This window comes from Ranitomeya imitator, chromosome 3 (assembly GCF_032444005.1).
Source record: "Ranitomeya imitator isolate aRanImi1 chromosome 3, aRanImi1.pri, whole genome shotgun sequence".
NCBI lineage: Eukaryota > Metazoa > Chordata > Amphibia > Anura > Dendrobatidae > Ranitomeya > Ranitomeya imitator.
Window position 1 is genome coordinate 571,814,971 of NC_091284.1, and position 17,845 is coordinate 571,832,815.

The following is a 17,845-nucleotide window of genomic DNA, read 5'->3' on the forward strand; positions in this document are numbered from 1 at the left end:
TGACCAGTAGTGCAGCTATTGGGGGCAGAGGGGGCAGTCACCCTGGGCCCCATGCTCTGAGGGGGGCCACGAGGAGCAACACTACTGTAACATGACAATACAGTTACATTCTGCAGCACAGCAGAATCAACCTCCCTGCACTGCTGCCCGCTCACTATGGGTCCCCTGAGCAGGAGGGGAGCTTTTTGCCAGCAGTGGGACCCTTCCTCGTGATCGCAAGTGCAACTATATTGGCTAGATGCCGATACAGCTGACCGCATTGATGAGAGATGGAGCGTTATGCTCCCTCTCTCATCATCCCCCTCTCAGAGTCTTACGTCACTTACTCAGACACTGACAGCGGGCAAGATAAAGTCATGTATATACGGTATTTTCTTTCTTTTTTGCATAAAGTCATTACTTGGCGCCCGCTGTCCGGAGATGTGCGAGAGCACCAAGCAGCAGAGAAATGTGGAGGAGAGATGATTAGGGTAAGTATTGTATTTATTTTTTATGGGTGTGCTTTAAATAATATATATGTGTTTCTATGGGGGGTGCGGTATACAATATAGAGTCTGCCTATAGGGGTGCATTATACTATAGACTCTGCCTATGGAGGGTGCATTATACTATAGAGTCTGCCTATGGGGGTGCATTATACAATATAGAGTCTGCCTATGGGGAAAGCATTATAATATAGAGTCTGCCTATGGGTGTGCATTATACTATAGCCTCTGCCTATGGGGGTGCATTATACTATAGAGTCTGCCTATGGGGGGTGCTTTATATTATATAGAGTCTGCCTATGGGGGTGCATTATACAATATACCAGGTGCATACCAGGAGCAGCTACCTTCATACAGGTCCTTCTCAAAAAATTAGCATATAGTGTTAAATTTCATTATTTACCATAATGTAATGATTACAATTAAACTTTCATATATTATAGATTCATTATCCACCAACTGAAATTTGTCAGGTCTTTTATTGTTTAATACTGATGATTTTGGCATACAACTCCTGATAACCCAAAAAACCTGTCTCAATAAATTAGCATATCAAGAAAAGTTCTCTAAACGACCTATTACCCTAATCTTCTGAATCAACTAATTAACTCTAAACACATGCAAAAGATACCTGAGGCTTTTATAAACTCCTTGCCTGGTTCATTACTCAAAACCTCCATCATGGGTAAGACTAGCGACCTGACAGATGTCAAGAAGGCCATCATTGACACCCTCAAGCAAGAGGGTAAGACCCAGAAAGAAATTTCTCAACAAATAGGCTGTTCCCAGAGTGCTGTATCAAGGCACCTCAATGGTAAGTCTGTTGGAAGGAAACAATGTGGCAGAAAACGCTGTACAACGAGAAGAGGAGACCGGACCCTGAGGAAGATTGTGGAGAAGGACCGATTCCAGACCTTGGGGAACCTGAGGAAGCAGTGGACTGAGTCTGGTGTGGAAACATCCAGAGCCACCGTGCACAGGCGTGTGCAGGAAATGGGCTACAGGTGCCGCATTCCCCAGGTAAAGCCACTTTTGAGCTACAGAGAAGCAGCACTGGACTGTTGCTAAGTGGTCCCAAGTACTTTTTTCTGATGAAAGCAAATTTTGCATGTCATTCGGAAATCAAGGTGCCAGAGTCTGGAGGAAGACTGGGGAGAAGGAAATGCCAAAATGCCTGAAGTCCAGTGTCAAGTACCCACAGTCAGTGATGGTGTGGGGTGCCATGTCAGCTGCTGGTGTTGGTCCACTGTGTTTCATCAAGGGCAGGGTCAATGCAGCTAGCTATCAGGAGATTTTGGAGCACTTCATGCTTCCATCGGCTGAAATGCTTTATGGAGATGAAGATTTCATTTTTCAGCACGACCTGGCACCTGCTCACAGTGCCAAAACCACTGGTAAATGGTTTACTGACCATGGTATTACTGTGCTCAATTGGCCTGCCAACTCTCCTGACCTGAACCCCATAGAGAATCTGTGGGATATTGTGAAGAGAAAGTTGAGAGACGCAAGACCCAACACTCTGGATGAGCTTAAGGCCGCTATTGAAGCATCCTGGGCCTCCATAACATCTCAGCAGTGTCACAGGCTGATTGCCTCCATGCCACGCCGCATTGAAGCAGTCATTTCTGCCAAAGGATTCCCGACCAAGTATTGAGTGCATAACTGAACATTATTATTTGTTGGTTTTTTTGTTTGTTATTAAAAAACACTTTTATTTGATTGGATGGGTGAAATATGCTAATTTATTGAGACAGGTTTTTTGGGTTATCAGGAGTTGTATGCCAAAATCATCAGTATTAAAACAATAAAAGACCTGACAAATTTCAGTTGGTGGATAATGCATCTATAATATATGAAAGTTTAATTGTAATCATTACATTATGGTAAATAATGAAATTTAACACTATATGCTAATTTTTTGAGAAGGACCTGTATATAATATACCACAAAAGGTTGCACTCTATCGTGCCAAAACACGTCAAATATGAAATACATGAAATATGAATAGCAAAATGGCTTTTTGAACATTAGGAAAAAAAATTTGAGACGCTTAGCACAGAATTTGGCCAAATAGTGTGAGCCCATCAACCATCGTCAAGGTGGTCTCATTAAACTGATGGGTACCTACCTCCCTGTCCAAATGTGAACACTTACCGAAGGCTAATGTCTGTATGCTTGGGTAAATATGGACACCTCTCTCAGCAAAGCCTACATATGGGTCGGCCTGAACCAAATGTGATTAGATGTAATTAAAAACCAGATGGTGAAGGGAAGAGTTGCACGATAAAGTGCAACCTTTTTTTGTATATTATATATGGAGGTAGCTGCTCCTGGTATGCACCTATTCACACTAGTCTGGATGTGCCAGTCGTTTTTCTGTCATTCCTTTGTTAGCTTACTGACTGAGCACTCCCTTCACCATGAGGAGTGCATTATACTATATAGTCTGCCTATAGTGGTGCACTATACTATATAAAGTCTCCCTATGGGGTGCATTATACAATATAGAGTGTCCTTATGGGGGTGCATTATATAATATATACTCTGCCTATGGGGGGTGCATTATACAATACAGAGTCTCCCTATGGGGGTGCATTATAACAATATAGACTCTGCATATGGGGAGTGTATTATACAATATAGAGTCTTCCTATGTGGGGTGCATTATACATTATAGAGTTTGCCTATGGGGAAAGCATTATAATATACAGTATAGAGTCTGCCTATGGGAGTACAATATACAATATAGAGTCTACCTATGGGGATGAATTATACAATATAGAGTCTCCCTATGGGGGTGCATTATACGATATAGAGTCCGCCTATGAGGAATGCATTATATTATGGAGGCCTATGAGGAGTGCATTATATTAAAAGGAGGCCTATGGGAGTACAATATACTATATGGAGGCCTATGAGGAGTGCATTATACTATATGGAGGACTATCTGGTGCATTATACTATATGAAGGCTATGCAGGGGGGCATTATACAGTGTTGGAGCCATCAAACAGTTTGGGGGCTACCAAGAGGTCAGTATACTGTGTGGGTGATACTATACAGTGAGGTGGCATTATGCTGTGTATAAGAGAACATCATACTGCGTATAGGCAAGCTGTACAGGGGGGGAGACTCGAGGGATTCTTAAATGTAAAGTGGACATTTATTGTTATAGGGAAACTTGGGTTATTGTGACTGTCAAAGGGGCACAGGGAGGGCTTTATTAGTCTCTAGGGGACACTGTTTTCTGGGGCACTTGCACACAGTATTACTATATTTTAGAGGGTTCCTTTAGAATTTAGAGGTTACACAGTACAACACAGCAGGTGCAGTAATAGGGACACATACGGTAGCAGCAGCTCAGTATTGGGGTATTAGCCAGATAAGGAGTTTGTGCAGGTTGGGAATAGTCCCATTGGGGACAGTGCTGAAAATATGAGACGTGAAATGTGTCTTTGTTGTAATCTCTGTAGCCGATTCCTGGCTGGAAAAAGTTGTCATGTCGGTCTGAGCCAGATGGAAAAGACGTGAAAAGTAAACCACTCCATCAGAAAAAACATCAGCGGTAAGTCACCATCTATAACTGTGCTGTAATCTCTTATATGTTCTGTAGGACTGGTATTTAACACTGACCATATGGTGGTAATATCCATGTTGGTCTTTGTATAGAGAATATTTTCAGCAACAGTGCGTCACCCAGTTGTAAGCAAGGTTATCTGGTTAGAGGCCCACTCCGAAGTTTCGCCCCCCCCGAACCAAAACCCTAGCTACGTCTCTGTCTCTGACTGAGCACTCCACCCATCAGCCTCTGACGGTTTTAATCATAACAGAATCCTATCTATCCACATAAATGCAGGCTTCAGCCTAGGAGAGGATTCACATTATATAGGTTTCCAGCAACGAGAATCACCTTATCGCAGCTGCTGGGTACACATGAATTGTGCAATTTGTGAGCTAAGTATTCTCAATTTTTCCTATTTTCTAGAACAGCAATGTAATTCATATTTCATATATTTCCTATTTTCATGCTGTAGGGCTACAGAGTGCAACTTTATTTGTTGTTGATATATGGAGGTGGCTACTCTTAATTCGCACCTGTAGAAGGCATGAATACCAGACCTGCGCCGGTCAAAATCCATAACCGGAACCCAGATGAACCTGGTCAAGGCACAAATACCAGACCTGTGTCGGTCAAGACCTAAAGACCAGACGATGCAAGTCAAGATCTGGGGCCCAGCTGTCACCTCACTGGGCATGATGGACATCAGCCATCAGTCAAACACCGAAGACGTGTGAGGAGACTCCTGCGGTGGTGAACGAGAGGCGCGAGTGAGCCGGGCCATTGCTTCCAGCACTAACTGCCATACATCCCAGAGATTGGTCTGGGATAGGACAACAGACAGGGTGGGGACCGGTTAATGCAAAGGAGGCCCAACAACCCTTGTTAGACTTTGTCAGGAGGACTTGCACCTTAGCGGGAAGAATCGGAGACCCTCGCTAATGCCTGTTAGAAGAAGAGATAGTACTGTGACTCTCATGATACCAGAAGTACAACCTGTATTAGAAAGTTATAAGAATGTCTAACCCGAGACCGCTGTAACAGGTTCACTAAAAGGATTCATTGTATACCCTGTATTGCATATTTCAACTGTGATTACCCTGTTGTATTGTTTTTACCGTTGCTACAACTACCACAATTTCCCGCCACACTTGGGAAATAAACAGTTTCATTGGATACTTCTGCCTTGTCCCTGTGTCTGCTTGATGCATCAGGTCACCTGCTTATATCATAGTAGTGAATAACGCCATTAAGTAAATTGAAGTGATATTAAACTACAGCATATGTGATTCAAAAATTTAAAATACAAATTATTATTTTGCTTTTTGTTTGTTTCTCCTTTTAGTTATCAAAAACTTAGAGAAAAACACAGGGAAGGGAAGCCATATCAAAGAAGTTGCTTACAACTGGTTTATAAATACCTTGTAAGAGCTTTTTATAAGTTAATTATTTTACTTTCGTTTATACTTTTTAGGCAAGTATGCCATCCCTTGTCAAGTGACTGCAATTCTTAGACAAGTTGATTGACCAAAAATATTTTAGAGCTGTGATTTGGAGGTCACATGCTCACATCGTTTCTAAAGATTCAATGAGCAACCATTGCAAAAAATCCGATACTCCTGGACTTCCAGGTCACAAGTCACAAAGGCTTCAATGAAAATTATTTTCAACCTGCAACAATTTTTTTTATTTATTTATTTGTTCCAATTTCGTTGTGGTAGGTCGTGAGTTGAGATCAAGTGTCAGAGTGTAGTTAGAGTGCTGTGAATTATTGATGTTCTCATAAATAGGTGGAATGCCATAAATCATTGTAAATTTTTGTTGAAGAGTCGGTGAGCCACGTAAAATGTATTGTCACACAACAAAGTATGGAGATTCTAAAAAAAAAAATAAAGTTAACCAAACATACCGCACTGTCGTGCATCAGTATAATTCTGTAATATTATGAATTATTGTTCTTGATTTCTAGCAAAACCGGCATCTGTATTTCATCACTTGATATTGTAAAAGTGAAGGTTAAACCAATAAACCAAGGATGTTAAATATTAAATTGTTTCAAGGTAATGGATTTTACTACATATATCATAAAAGGCTAAAAGAATATTAACACTATACAGTTACGTACTAGTAGAGAGCATTGTCAGCAGAAATATTCCAAATTCCTTAATCTCTTACCTCAAACCTTAATGGCGAGGCATCTAATTTACCCAACAAATCCCTTATTACAGTATTACATTTTAAAAGAGGAAGGCAAGTCTGGTTTATTAGGGTCTCTCATTTTGGGAGGGACAAGACCCTTGAGAACTTTGCTTTTAACATGAGGTGGGTCTGGAAACATGAGGGAGTCTCTAACCAAGTCATCACAGAATACAGAAGAGGCCAGACTTTAAGCTGGATTTGGTCATATTCTTAAAAGAGGACATATGAAGATTCCGCTTGGATTCCTTGTAGAGGTAAAGTAATTTCTTAACATTTACAAGATCATATCTACTGTCCAAAAATAGTAAAATTACACAAAGAAAGGAGTCAGTGACCTACAGGACTATGGGAGGGCATAACTTCTCACGCGACAATTAAAAAGAAAACTTACAAGGAATTTAAAATGGACAAAACTAAACAGAGACAAATCATATGACCTTGGTATTCTAGAAGCAAAGGAGAAGAATGCTAAACTATAAAATGTCTTCAGTGCTATTACTTATACTGTACAAACTGCAAAAGCCCATGGGCCCATACCGTGATATTACCATGAATGTTAAAAGGACATTTTAAAATACTGTAAATTACACTGTTGGGTTCATATACAATGATTTACTCATTTTATTAATGCAATGCTGTAAGCAATGACGTTAGCCTTCCAAGGATTAATGAGATATAACCTAGGAGAAGGAGGTTAATTTACAATAGAATTTACAATGCTTACAATGATATGAAAATTCTTGCTCTTAATAATATCTATTCCACTACATCCACAGTAGAGCACATTAGGTTGATTAATTGCAGAATTTTTGGTCTCTTCAAGATTATGCCGGAGTGTGGAATATCTGTATCTAGTAGACCTTATTACAGCAGAAGACACAGCATATCGCATACATCTTATCTAGACTACTGTGTACAGATAATCCACAAGGTGTTATGTTAAAATAATCTTAATCTGTGAAATTAATCTAGATTTCCAAGATACCTAATGAACAAGGGTTAAGGTTTCTTGATGGAACATGAGATAAATCTAAATAAAACTACCGTCACGAATAAATAAAGCTGCTTCATAAAAAAAAAAACTGAGCTTGACGGGAGAATCAGATAATGTAGCACAACAGGGAGATAGAGATAACAAATACTTCTCAAGAAGTAGCAAGAGTTTTCACATAATGAGATGGGAAGACTGTTTGGATTTTTCATGGCTGACTTTAAAAGGGTTTTCCAACTATAGACATATGAAGTATATTTTCCACCAAGCCATAAAAGTTTGACTGGGGGCCAGGCTCGGACTGGCCCACCAGAGAACCGGAGGATTCTCCGGTGGGCCCAGGCACTGACACCAGCTGGTATACTGACCAGCAGCTGCCTAGGGCCCCCACTGCTCCAGGGGCCCCCAGCCAGTGGCTATGGGGCCCCTGAGTCAAGGGGGCCCACCCTGTGCCAGTAGCAGCAGCTGGAGACAGGATCCAGTCCCCGCTGCTAAAGCAAAATGAATACGCTTCCCCATGCCCCTATGGGCGTGGAGAGGTGTGAATACCATTTCTCTTTAATAGCGGGCAGCGTTAGCTGCAGGCTGCAGCTAACACTGCCCGCATGTAAAGCTCCACCACCACACCACACAAAGCACCGCACACATACACACACACAGACAGCACCGCACACATACACACACGCAGGCACACAGACTGACACAGAGCAGCTCACATCCCGGCGTCCTGCTTCCTGTCTGAGACAGCCCAGCTGGATGACGTCATCAACCAGCGTGCTGTCTCAGACAGAAAGCTTCCAGCGAGGAAGATGCTGTTGGGATGAGCTGCTGCAGGGAGGTGAGCTGTGCTGTATGCCTGTGTGTGTGTGCCTGTGATGAGAGGTGTGTGTGCCTGCGTGTGTGTGTGTGTGTGTGTGGTGGTGAAGGACAATGATATTGGTGGGGGGAGACAATGATGGAGGTGATGGGCAATGATGGTGGTGGGGGGAGACAATGATGGAGGTGATGGGCAATGATGGTGGTGGGAGGAGACAATGATGGAGGTGATGGGCAATGATGGTGGTGATGGGGAGGCAATGATGGAGGTGAGGGGAGGCAATGATGCAAGTGAAGGGCAATGATGGCGGGGAGACAATGATGGAGGTGATGGGCAATGATGGTGAGGAAGGGAATGATGAAGGTGATGGGCAATGATGGTGGGGAGGCAGTGATGAGGGTGATGAACAATGATGGTCGTGGGGAGGCAGTGATGGAGGTGATGGGCAATGATGGAGGTGATAGGCAATGATGGTGAGGAGGCAATGATGGAGGTGATGTGCAATGATGGTGGTGGGGGAGGCAATGATGGAGGTGATGGGCAATGGTGGCGATGGGAGGAAATGATGAAATGGGCAATGATGGTGGTGGGGGGAAGCAATGATGGAGGTGATGGGAGGCAATGATGAAGGTAATGAAATGGAAAATGATAGTGGGGAGGAGGCAATGATGCAGGTGGTGGATTGGGCAGTGAGAGGTGGTTGGGGAGAATGATAGGGGTGGAGGGGGAGAAGACAATGATGGAGGTGGTGATGAGGACAATGATGGGGGTGGAGAGGGGCTGCATTATTCTTTATGAGGGGGCTACATTATTTTCTGTGGGGGGACTGCATTATTCTCAGGGGACTACATTATATTATGGGGGCTACAATATACTCTATGGGGGGCTGCATTATATTCTGTGGTGGGGCTGCATTCTCTCAGGGGACTGCATTATATTCTGTGGTGGGCTGCATTATACCCTATGAGGGTGCTACATTATATTCTATGGTGGGGACTGCGTTATACCTAAGGGGTTGCATTATATTTTGTGGGGTGCTGCATTATATTCTAAGAGAGGGGACTGCATTATATTTTATGAGGGGGCTACCCCAACCCTTGCTACATAATTAAGACGTGAACTACCTTATATTATACCCTGATATTAGCACTTTTTACTGCACAGTTGGTGGTCTTGTATCTATTTCTTTGTAGCTACATAGTGGGCCCCAAGAATGATTTTCTCTGGTGGGCCCAAGGTGCTCCAGTCCGACGCTGCTGGGGCTCTTTTGCCGATAGGACCTCCTTCAATCCAATCCGAAGCGCCCTGTTTGTTTCAGTTCTCTTGTGATAAGGTTGTTTATTTGATAAACATGTGTATAATCACTGTAATGAATGTATATCACTGTGTAGTAATTTTTTAATGAACAGTATCAAAAAGGCTAAAAATGCAAAAATCAATACTTTAAAAGAGTTTTTCTGGTTTTATTTTACTTAACCCTCCGTCAGGAACAATATTCACACTAACTCGTAATGGAACAATGTGCCTGTCAAGCGCAGGCTAGAAAAATGCCTAGAATATCTAATTTTCTCAATTTCAGTGATCTAAAAGTGATCATAGACCTTCATAGGGATGTAATAAAAGAGACTACACAATATCAGGTGCAAAACAAACCCATTTACTCAACATAAAAGTAATAACTTTGATATACACAAATTTCAAAACTCCCACAAAATAGCCATTCATTTGTAAGAAAATCTGCCTTATTTATATGAAATATCCACAATCCTTTCTCTATCCATTCATAAAACAAGCTAAATAAACAATAGTAATGACTAAAAACATTACATACCAACCTTATAAAGTGTGATGTGTTCGGGACCAATGAGCCTGAGAAGCCAGCACAGCTATATCTTTCTTCCGGGGTATATGGGGTATCTAGATAGAGGTAGCACCTCTGGTGGAGTGCTTGCCGTGTCCTTTTTGGACAGCTTTTCCATCTTTGGTCCTCATCTGATGCTCAACTCTCACCTGTACCTCCAAGTAGCTGCTAGCATGCGGCAGCGGGTACACCCCGGAACACCGCCCTGGCAGGCGGGCCAAACCAGGTGAGGGTAGCTGTTGGGTTTCTTTGAGACCTACAGTGATTTTCAAGGGTTTGCCTACCCTTGCATGTGAAGACTGGATATGGCAGACTGTGCGGAAGAAACCAAGATTCAACGGACAGACAAGCGATTTCCAGCAGTGTTGTGGAGCGCTGAGAGGGCGCAGCGAGGCACATATAGGACACTGCTGGCCATCCACTGCACCATGACCTATCTCCGGTTGTCTCGCCTAGTTCTTGCCACTGGGGCTCGATAGGTACGGGCGAGAGAGTGAGGTTGACGACTGCGCAACTCCTCCTCACTTTAATCCAAGTCAAGCGCAAGTCATGACTTCAACCACTGCGGAGATCAACATTAGAAAAACCCAAGTCATGTATCAACCGGTTCCAGGAAAACTGTACAAGGAGCCACGTATCACGGTGAAGGAGCAAAAACTCAAAGCAGTCGATAACTTCACCTACTTAGGCAGCACACTTTCCCGTGAAGTAACCATAGACGCTGAGGTTAATAACAGAATCGCCAAAGCCAGTGCCGCCTTCGGGAGACTGCGTAAGAACGTCTGGGAACGAAGGGGACTCAGCCTTACCACCAAGCTGAAGGTCTACTGCGCAGTGGTCCTCACCACACTTCTCTATGCTAGCGAAACCTGGACAGTGTACAGCCGGCTTGCTAAACAGCTTAATCATTTCCACATGAGTTGCCTCCGCAGACTCCTCCACATCAGGTGGCAAGACATGGTCCCGGACACAGCAATTCTGGAACAAACTGGGCTCTGCAGCGTTTATACTCTCCTGCTGAAAGTCCAAGCCAGGTGGGCTGGACATGTGGTCCGAATGCCTGACAGCCGACTACCGAAACAACTGCTGTACGGAGAGCTGTGCCAAGGAAAGCGAGCAGTTGGGGGGCAGAAGAAGCGCTATAAAGACTGCCTTAAGGTGTCTCTCAAAAACCTGGAAGTCAACACCAATGAGTGGGAAGAGCTTGCCCTGGATCGTCCAGGTTGGTGGGGCAGGATCACCTCAGGAGCACGTGCAGCTGAAGATAGGAAAATCTGTGACACAAAAAGAAAGCGTGCTGTACGCAAGGCACAAGTAGAATCTGGTGTACTGACCACATCTGCTTTCGTATGTCAAGTATGTGGGCGAACCTTCAGGGCCCGTATTGGACTCATCAGCCACCTCCGGACCCATAACTATTAATTCTCTTCTAACCCTGAAGTCATGGTCATCTTCGAAAACGAAGGACGAACATCATCATCTTCCTTCCTGAAGCTCTGCAGACCAACTGTGGTATCAGGTTTCACACAGCAGCTAGAGCCAGAAGACTATCTAGAGGGAGGGGGATTCCTGAAAATCTGGTGAGAAGGGAGAAATGAAAGTAGAAGTGCTGCGCCTGTCAGATCCATTGTTCCTGACGGAGGGTTAAATGTATTCATTCACATTAACAAGGTTGTCAAATCACACCATATTGATGACATATCCTACAGAGTATAGATGTCATGACCCAGGCTGGGTTTTGAGTCCTGTTTTCACTTTTTCCCGGTCTGGTCATGTCAAGAGTTAACCTTTCTCAGCCTCTGTCTGGGTTCAGGTTGGCTATTTATCGCAGCAGCTTCCAGCAGGCGATGTCAGTTATAGTTTTTGCCTAGTGCTGCTGCAGCTGACTCTGATTGCTCTGATTGGTCCTGCTGCATTTGCTGTCTGAACCCGTGTCTCTGTTTTCCCCTATTCCCATCTTGTCTCAGTGTTTCCCTTTAGAGTGCACACTCCCTGGTTTTGACTTGGCTTGTATCCTGACCTGTTTCTGTTGTTTGTCTTTTGGCTTGTGCGCTCCTGACCGTTACTGATTCCCTGGCTTGTTTCTGACCGCGAGTTTGCTTCTTCCTTTGGTACAATGCTACAGTGTTAGGATTTGACCTGGCTTGTTTGACTATTCTGTAGCCTCACTGCTGCACTGCAGGTCATCTCTATTTAGGTGCAGACCTGCTTCCTCTCTGCTACCATCTAGTGAAGCCTGCACCTACCTGCATTGCAGCAGCATGACATTGGACAGGTCATCAATATGAGATCAGAAACCTGGCTGCCCCACTGATCAGCTGCAAACAGCTCATCAGGCTGGATGTAAACACAGTAAAGGAGATGTCCTACAGTACCTGGCAGCAGGTGGTACACATTGAAAGGAGTTCTGGTCTGCAGCCTTGTTCCATATGATCCCATTCCATTGCCACTGGAGCAAATAACAGATGATCAGTGGGGGTACCGGGTGATGGACCCAAACAATTTTATATTGACAACTTATTCAATGGATAAGTGACTGGACCCCTTTAACATCTTGCATACTGTACATTTCTCATTTTATCACCATAAGGGCTACATTCACACTGTAACATATGCACTTCTCAGCACCTGAAGTGGGGTGCACCTGTAAGGGTTAATTTATCCCCTCTCACTCAGTCCAACATTCAACCTCTGTTCTAGGCTATAAAGTGAGTGTAAATCACACCCTGACACAGTCCGCATACCCCAATTTCTTAGCTCACTGCCATCGCTCATCAAACACACGGGGTGATAAGTCCCCAAATATGTTATGAATAGATAGGGGACAACCAGACGCTTCTCACATTCCTAATGCTCTGTTATGCCATTTGCGCGGGTCTATTTATACAGCTTTCCCTTGTCCCAGTATAATCTTTCCTTGTGAAACCCAGCAGACGGCTGATCTGCAAGGTAGCTCAGCTTCTCCAGACTGGCATCTGTCACCAAAGCTTTCTGGATGCTCTATCAGTCTATAGGTCCCAGCCTAGTGAGGATGCCAGAACCCTGATCGGATGCTGGGTCTGCTATTGGGGGCTTCAGTATGTCTGTTATGTGTGGAGGCTCTTGTGCAGGGCCCTCCTGTTCTGGCAGTTCTTTCTGAGACTCATTCTCTAATTCTTGAGTTGAGTCTTAGTAGCAGCCTGTCTGCGGGTCACAGCCATCACATAAGAAAATTCCTGCACATCTGTGCGTATTCCTGCATCTCACAGGCTCTCAGGCGGGTCACTGGCTTCCTCCTTCTTCGTGACATTCATTTGCAAGGCAGGAACATAGTGGTATACCATCCTGTCCTGCTCCATGCCTAGCAACACATTGGTAGGGATGGTGTCTGACACACCCATTTCCCTCAGTCCTTTTCCTGCTCCCCAGTCCAGATACACACATGGCAGGCATGGAATTATGTCCACAGAGGTCACCATTTCTGGACGTACCAGAGCTATTTTTGCTCCAGTGTCTCTGAGGCCAATGCTAACTTTTTGCCCACAGTGACAGATTGACAGTTCTTATTATTCTTCACATCAGTGCCAGCCACAAATAAGACAGGTGAGAGCCCCGGCAGCTTGGTGGTCATAGTGGGGCTTTTCTTCCTATCAGGCCAAACAACACTAACATGCCCCACTTTGTTACACGTAAAGCATCGACATGTGTCAACAAAATATTGTCTGGTCCCAGGGGCCTCAGAGAAAGTAGATGTAGACTGCCTTGGGAATCGGTTGGCAGAGGGAGAGGGGTCCCCAATTGGTTTACCTCCCTTCCAGCTGAATCCTGATGACTTCCAAGCTTCTGACATCCTGTTGCCCACATAACATAAGAGTCATCAATCTTTGAAGCTTGTTCAGCAGTTTTGATCTCTTGATCACGAATTGTTATACAGCCATAGGACAGACGTGGAGGAATTGATCATTGACCATAAAATTCTGCAGTTCCTCACAGCTGATAACAGAAAGTCTTCGTATCCATTGACGGAACCTGGAATCAAAGGTGCTCATGACATCTGCATAGGTGTCAGTTGATCTCCGCTGTAAATTTTGAAACTTTTTCTGACATACCACTGGGATGAGGTTGTATTTCCTGACCAAGGCCTCTTTTATAGACTCATAGTTCCCATCTAGCACTGGTGAAAGGTCAGCAAAAACTTCCAAGGCTTTGCCTTTCAGCCCTTGATTTAAGTACTGTGTCCACTGATCACGGGGCAGATGGTATTGCCTGCAAGTTTTTTCAAACGCCCGAAGAAAAGTATCTAAGTCTCCATCTTTCGCCATCACAGGGCAGTTTCCTAAAAGCGGTCTCCTTGGATTTATGTCCTGGGAATGGGGTAGCTGAGAACTGTTACTCCTTGGTACATGGGCCACCTGAAGCTTAAAATTCCTCTCAGCCTGACGTTCTGTTGCAGCAGCCTCTCTCTCAGCCTGATGTTTTGCAGCAGCGGCCTCTCTCTCAGCATGACATTTGCAGCAGCACCAGCAGCATCTCTCTCACCCCGGGCTGCAGCAGTCTGCTGGTACTTTAGAATAAACTGCAGGCGCATACTGGCATCACATTCTCCCAGATGTTGTAAGGCCATTTGCAAGGAAACGTCCATGTACTCTTCAGAACAGGCAATGTTGGTACCCTGAGAAGTTGTTTCCAAGACAAGGTCCATTGCTTGGCTCCTCTGAGTTTGGCTTTCTTTTTGTTCAGGTGCCACAATACACTGCTCCATCAAGGCCTCCTTGCTCTGCTTCTTATTTAAGGCTGCCATATCAGTAAACAGCCTTTCACCAAATAAAAGAAAACGGGAAGGGGAAACTGGTTGCAAAAATAGAACTGGTGCACTCCTCGCAAGGAAACCAGTTCTTTAGTACAGGGAATAATTGTTTAAACCAAGTACTAATGATCTAAGAGAACTAAAAAAACCTATCCCACCGCTTGCCACCAAGTTGTCACATACGCACTTCTCAGCACGTGACGTGAGGTGCGTCTGCAAGGGTTAACTTATCTCTTCTCACTAAATCCAACACTCAACCTCTGTTTTAGGCTATAAAGTGAGTATAAATCACAGTCTGCTCACCCCAATTTCTTAACACACTGCCACGACTCTTCAAACACACAAGGTGATGATTCCCAAAATATGTTAATGTCAGACAATCAAAAGGTTACACACTCTCTTAAAGACATAGAAATACCCAGATAGTTGTCGGCGCTTCCGTCACAAGATTCTCGTGGTAATGAAATAGAATTGTTTATTTAGGAGTTACAGGATAAAACAACGTGTTTCGACTCCAAACATCCTGGAGTCTTCTTCATGTGGCCTGCAATATGTCAGCCGTACGACCAAAACGCTAAGAACGAAAATTAATGGTCATCGCCGTAATACTAAAATAGGTTTTGTTCAACACAGTTTATCTAGACATTTATTAATTAAACATAAAAAAATGTAATATCACTGTCATTCCTGTAGAATCCATCCCTGAAAATGTACTGAATCACAATCAAGTGCTGAATAGGAAAGAATCCTTTTGGATTAACCAACTCCAGACTTTATTTCCCAATGGTCTGAATGATGTGGTTGAAAAAGTTTGATCAATAATGCTGACTGAATCATGCATTGTTGTTGAATTTTAGAGGAGAAAAGGGGGAAAAAAAGAAAGAGAAAGGAAGGGGAAAAAAAGAAGAAAAAAAAAAGAAAAAGATTTTAATTTTTTGGGATTTTTTTTTCTTTTTGTTTTTATGGAGGACTAGCCTCCCTTTTATCTGGTTGGGTGTGGCTATAGAGCTCCCTCAACATTCTGCTCCTTTAGTTTCTTGTGAAGCAAGGTATATATAAAGCAAATGTGGTGTACTTTTTTTTATGTATGATTTACATATTTTTTAATGAACCTGAAGAAGACTCCTGGATGTTTGGAGTCGAAACGCGTTGTTTTATCCTGTAACTCTTAAATAAACGATTCTATTTCATCACCACAAGAATCTTGTGACGGAAGCGCCGACAACTATCTGGGTATCTCTCCGTCTATTGATTGCTTTGACCACGGTTGTCTGAAGCCTCCCGTGAGCCCAGCTGGTCGAGCTGCAATCCACCTCCTCGGGATTCCTGTGGGATCCTGTTTATGCCTCAATTCGCCGGTTTCTGGTGAGTGCAACTATTATAGCGTGCAATTTAGCAACAGTTTTTACTACACTTAGATAGTGCGCGGCTTTTGCTCCCCTTTTTTTCTCTCTCCCTATCTCTTAGGGTCAGTTTGATTCATATATTACACTCTCTGAAAGGCTTTGGATTCTTTGAAGCATACAAGGAGCAAACTTATTAAAGAGGATATCCGGGACTTTATAAAAAAAAATATATACCTTCGCACTAACAGGCAGGTAATTTCAACTTACTTGCCTGTTCTGCACGGCGCCGTTTTTGCGCGCCACAGACCATTCCTTCTGGTGATTTAGAAACCTCTGCTGACGTCATGTCTACATAGGGGAGGCTTCTTTTCCACTCCACTCTGTTGACAGGGCGGGACTTCCGAGATCGTTCTGATTGACAGCCGGACTGCCTAACTGGGGAGCCGGCTGTCAATCAGAATGACACCAGAAGTCCCACCCTGTCAAGTCAGCAGAGGCAGCTGAATCCTCAGCAGGAGCTATGTGCTGGGGAAAATCAGCGCCGTGCACAACAACACGTAAGTTGCAATTACCTGCCTGTTAGTGTTTAGGTAAATTTTTTGTTTTTCCATAACAATTTTAAGCTTTAAAATAAAAATATACAGTGCTTACAATAAAAGATATAAAAAGATAAAAATAAAACGACACAAAAATATGCAAAACTGGTATAAAATAAATAGGGAGAAATAACAGAAATACCTATTGTTCTTCTGTTTACTTGAGAGAAGAAAATGAATTATGGATAACAAGCAAGCTTCATATGTGAACAACTTTCTTTTGTGCCACTCAGCTTTTCATAGTCCTGACTATAGGCTCATATTTCCAGGAACAACTGGATTGGACTATTTAAAAATTGCTGGTCTGTGACTGGACGATGGGCTAATTTAGGGCCTTGCATTTCAACTATACTGTGTCTCCCCTACTCCTCTCTATACGGTCAATAGGGAATATTCTGCCTAGTTACAAACTATTTGCTAGCCCCTTTGAAGCTATGGGTCCAGGAGCTGAGCTGCCATGTTTGGCACTTCTCAGTATGTTTCCAGAAGACCCCCAATGTGGTTCTGAGTTCCTACAATAAGAGTAAGCAGTTGTTATGTCTTTTGTGTAGAAACAGTATGTGGATGCAGCTTAAACTAGTTAGTTTACTGATATTACAGTTTCCCTTACAATTATATATTTCCTTCATCCACACATCCATATGACGCGTCCACATGCTGTGCCTATTTATCTCAGACAGCACACGGACCATTTCAGTTTCCCTGATCTAAATACAAAACAGTTTTAAAAGTGATCCATGTGTTCGATCTGTGAGGCTTGTTAAGAGTCAATGGATTAAAAAGAGTTCAGTCTACCTCCCTTTAAGGCTTCTTTCACACTTCCATTTTTACAATCTGCACAGGATCTGTCAAAATGTTGAAATGACGGATCCTGTGCAGATTGTAAAAAACGGGTGCACTAGGCCCGTCTTTCTGACGGACCCGTCGAGGCTATGTGCACCTGTTGTGTATGCGTCTTCACAGCGGTTTTCCGCTGCGAAATTGCATACACAACACAAACCAGGTTAAAAAAATAAAAAAATCGGAGTATTTTCACCTACCAGCGTCCCGCGCAGCGATGCTCCCGGCAGCTAGCGTTCCTAGTAATACTAATACATTGCGAAATATCGCGAGACCGCAACTTCTCGCGAGATTTTGCAATGTATTACTAGGAACGCTAGCTGCCGGGAGCATCGGTGACGCTGCGCGGGAACGCCGGTAGGTGAG

General features: G+C 43.6%; 1 protein-coding gene and 1 long non-coding RNA gene across 8 annotated transcripts in view; one reads left to right on the forward strand and one right to left on the reverse strand.

Annotated features, from left to right (window-relative positions):
• The window catches only part of POGLUT2 (protein O-glucosyltransferase 2), a 279,270-nt gene that overhangs the window by 109,374 nt on the left and 152,051 nt on the right, over positions 1-17,845 (reverse strand). The gene's annotated exons all lie outside the window — the stretch shown is intronic.
• LOC138670540 (uncharacterized) overlaps positions 6,336-17,845 on the forward strand; it is a 119,579-nt gene continuing 108,069 nt past the window's right edge. Inside the window, exon 1 of the long non-coding RNA XR_011319347.1 lies at positions 6,336-6,496. This is a non-coding gene — a long non-coding RNA (uncharacterized lncRNA). The remainder of the gene's footprint in view (positions 6,497-17,845) is intronic.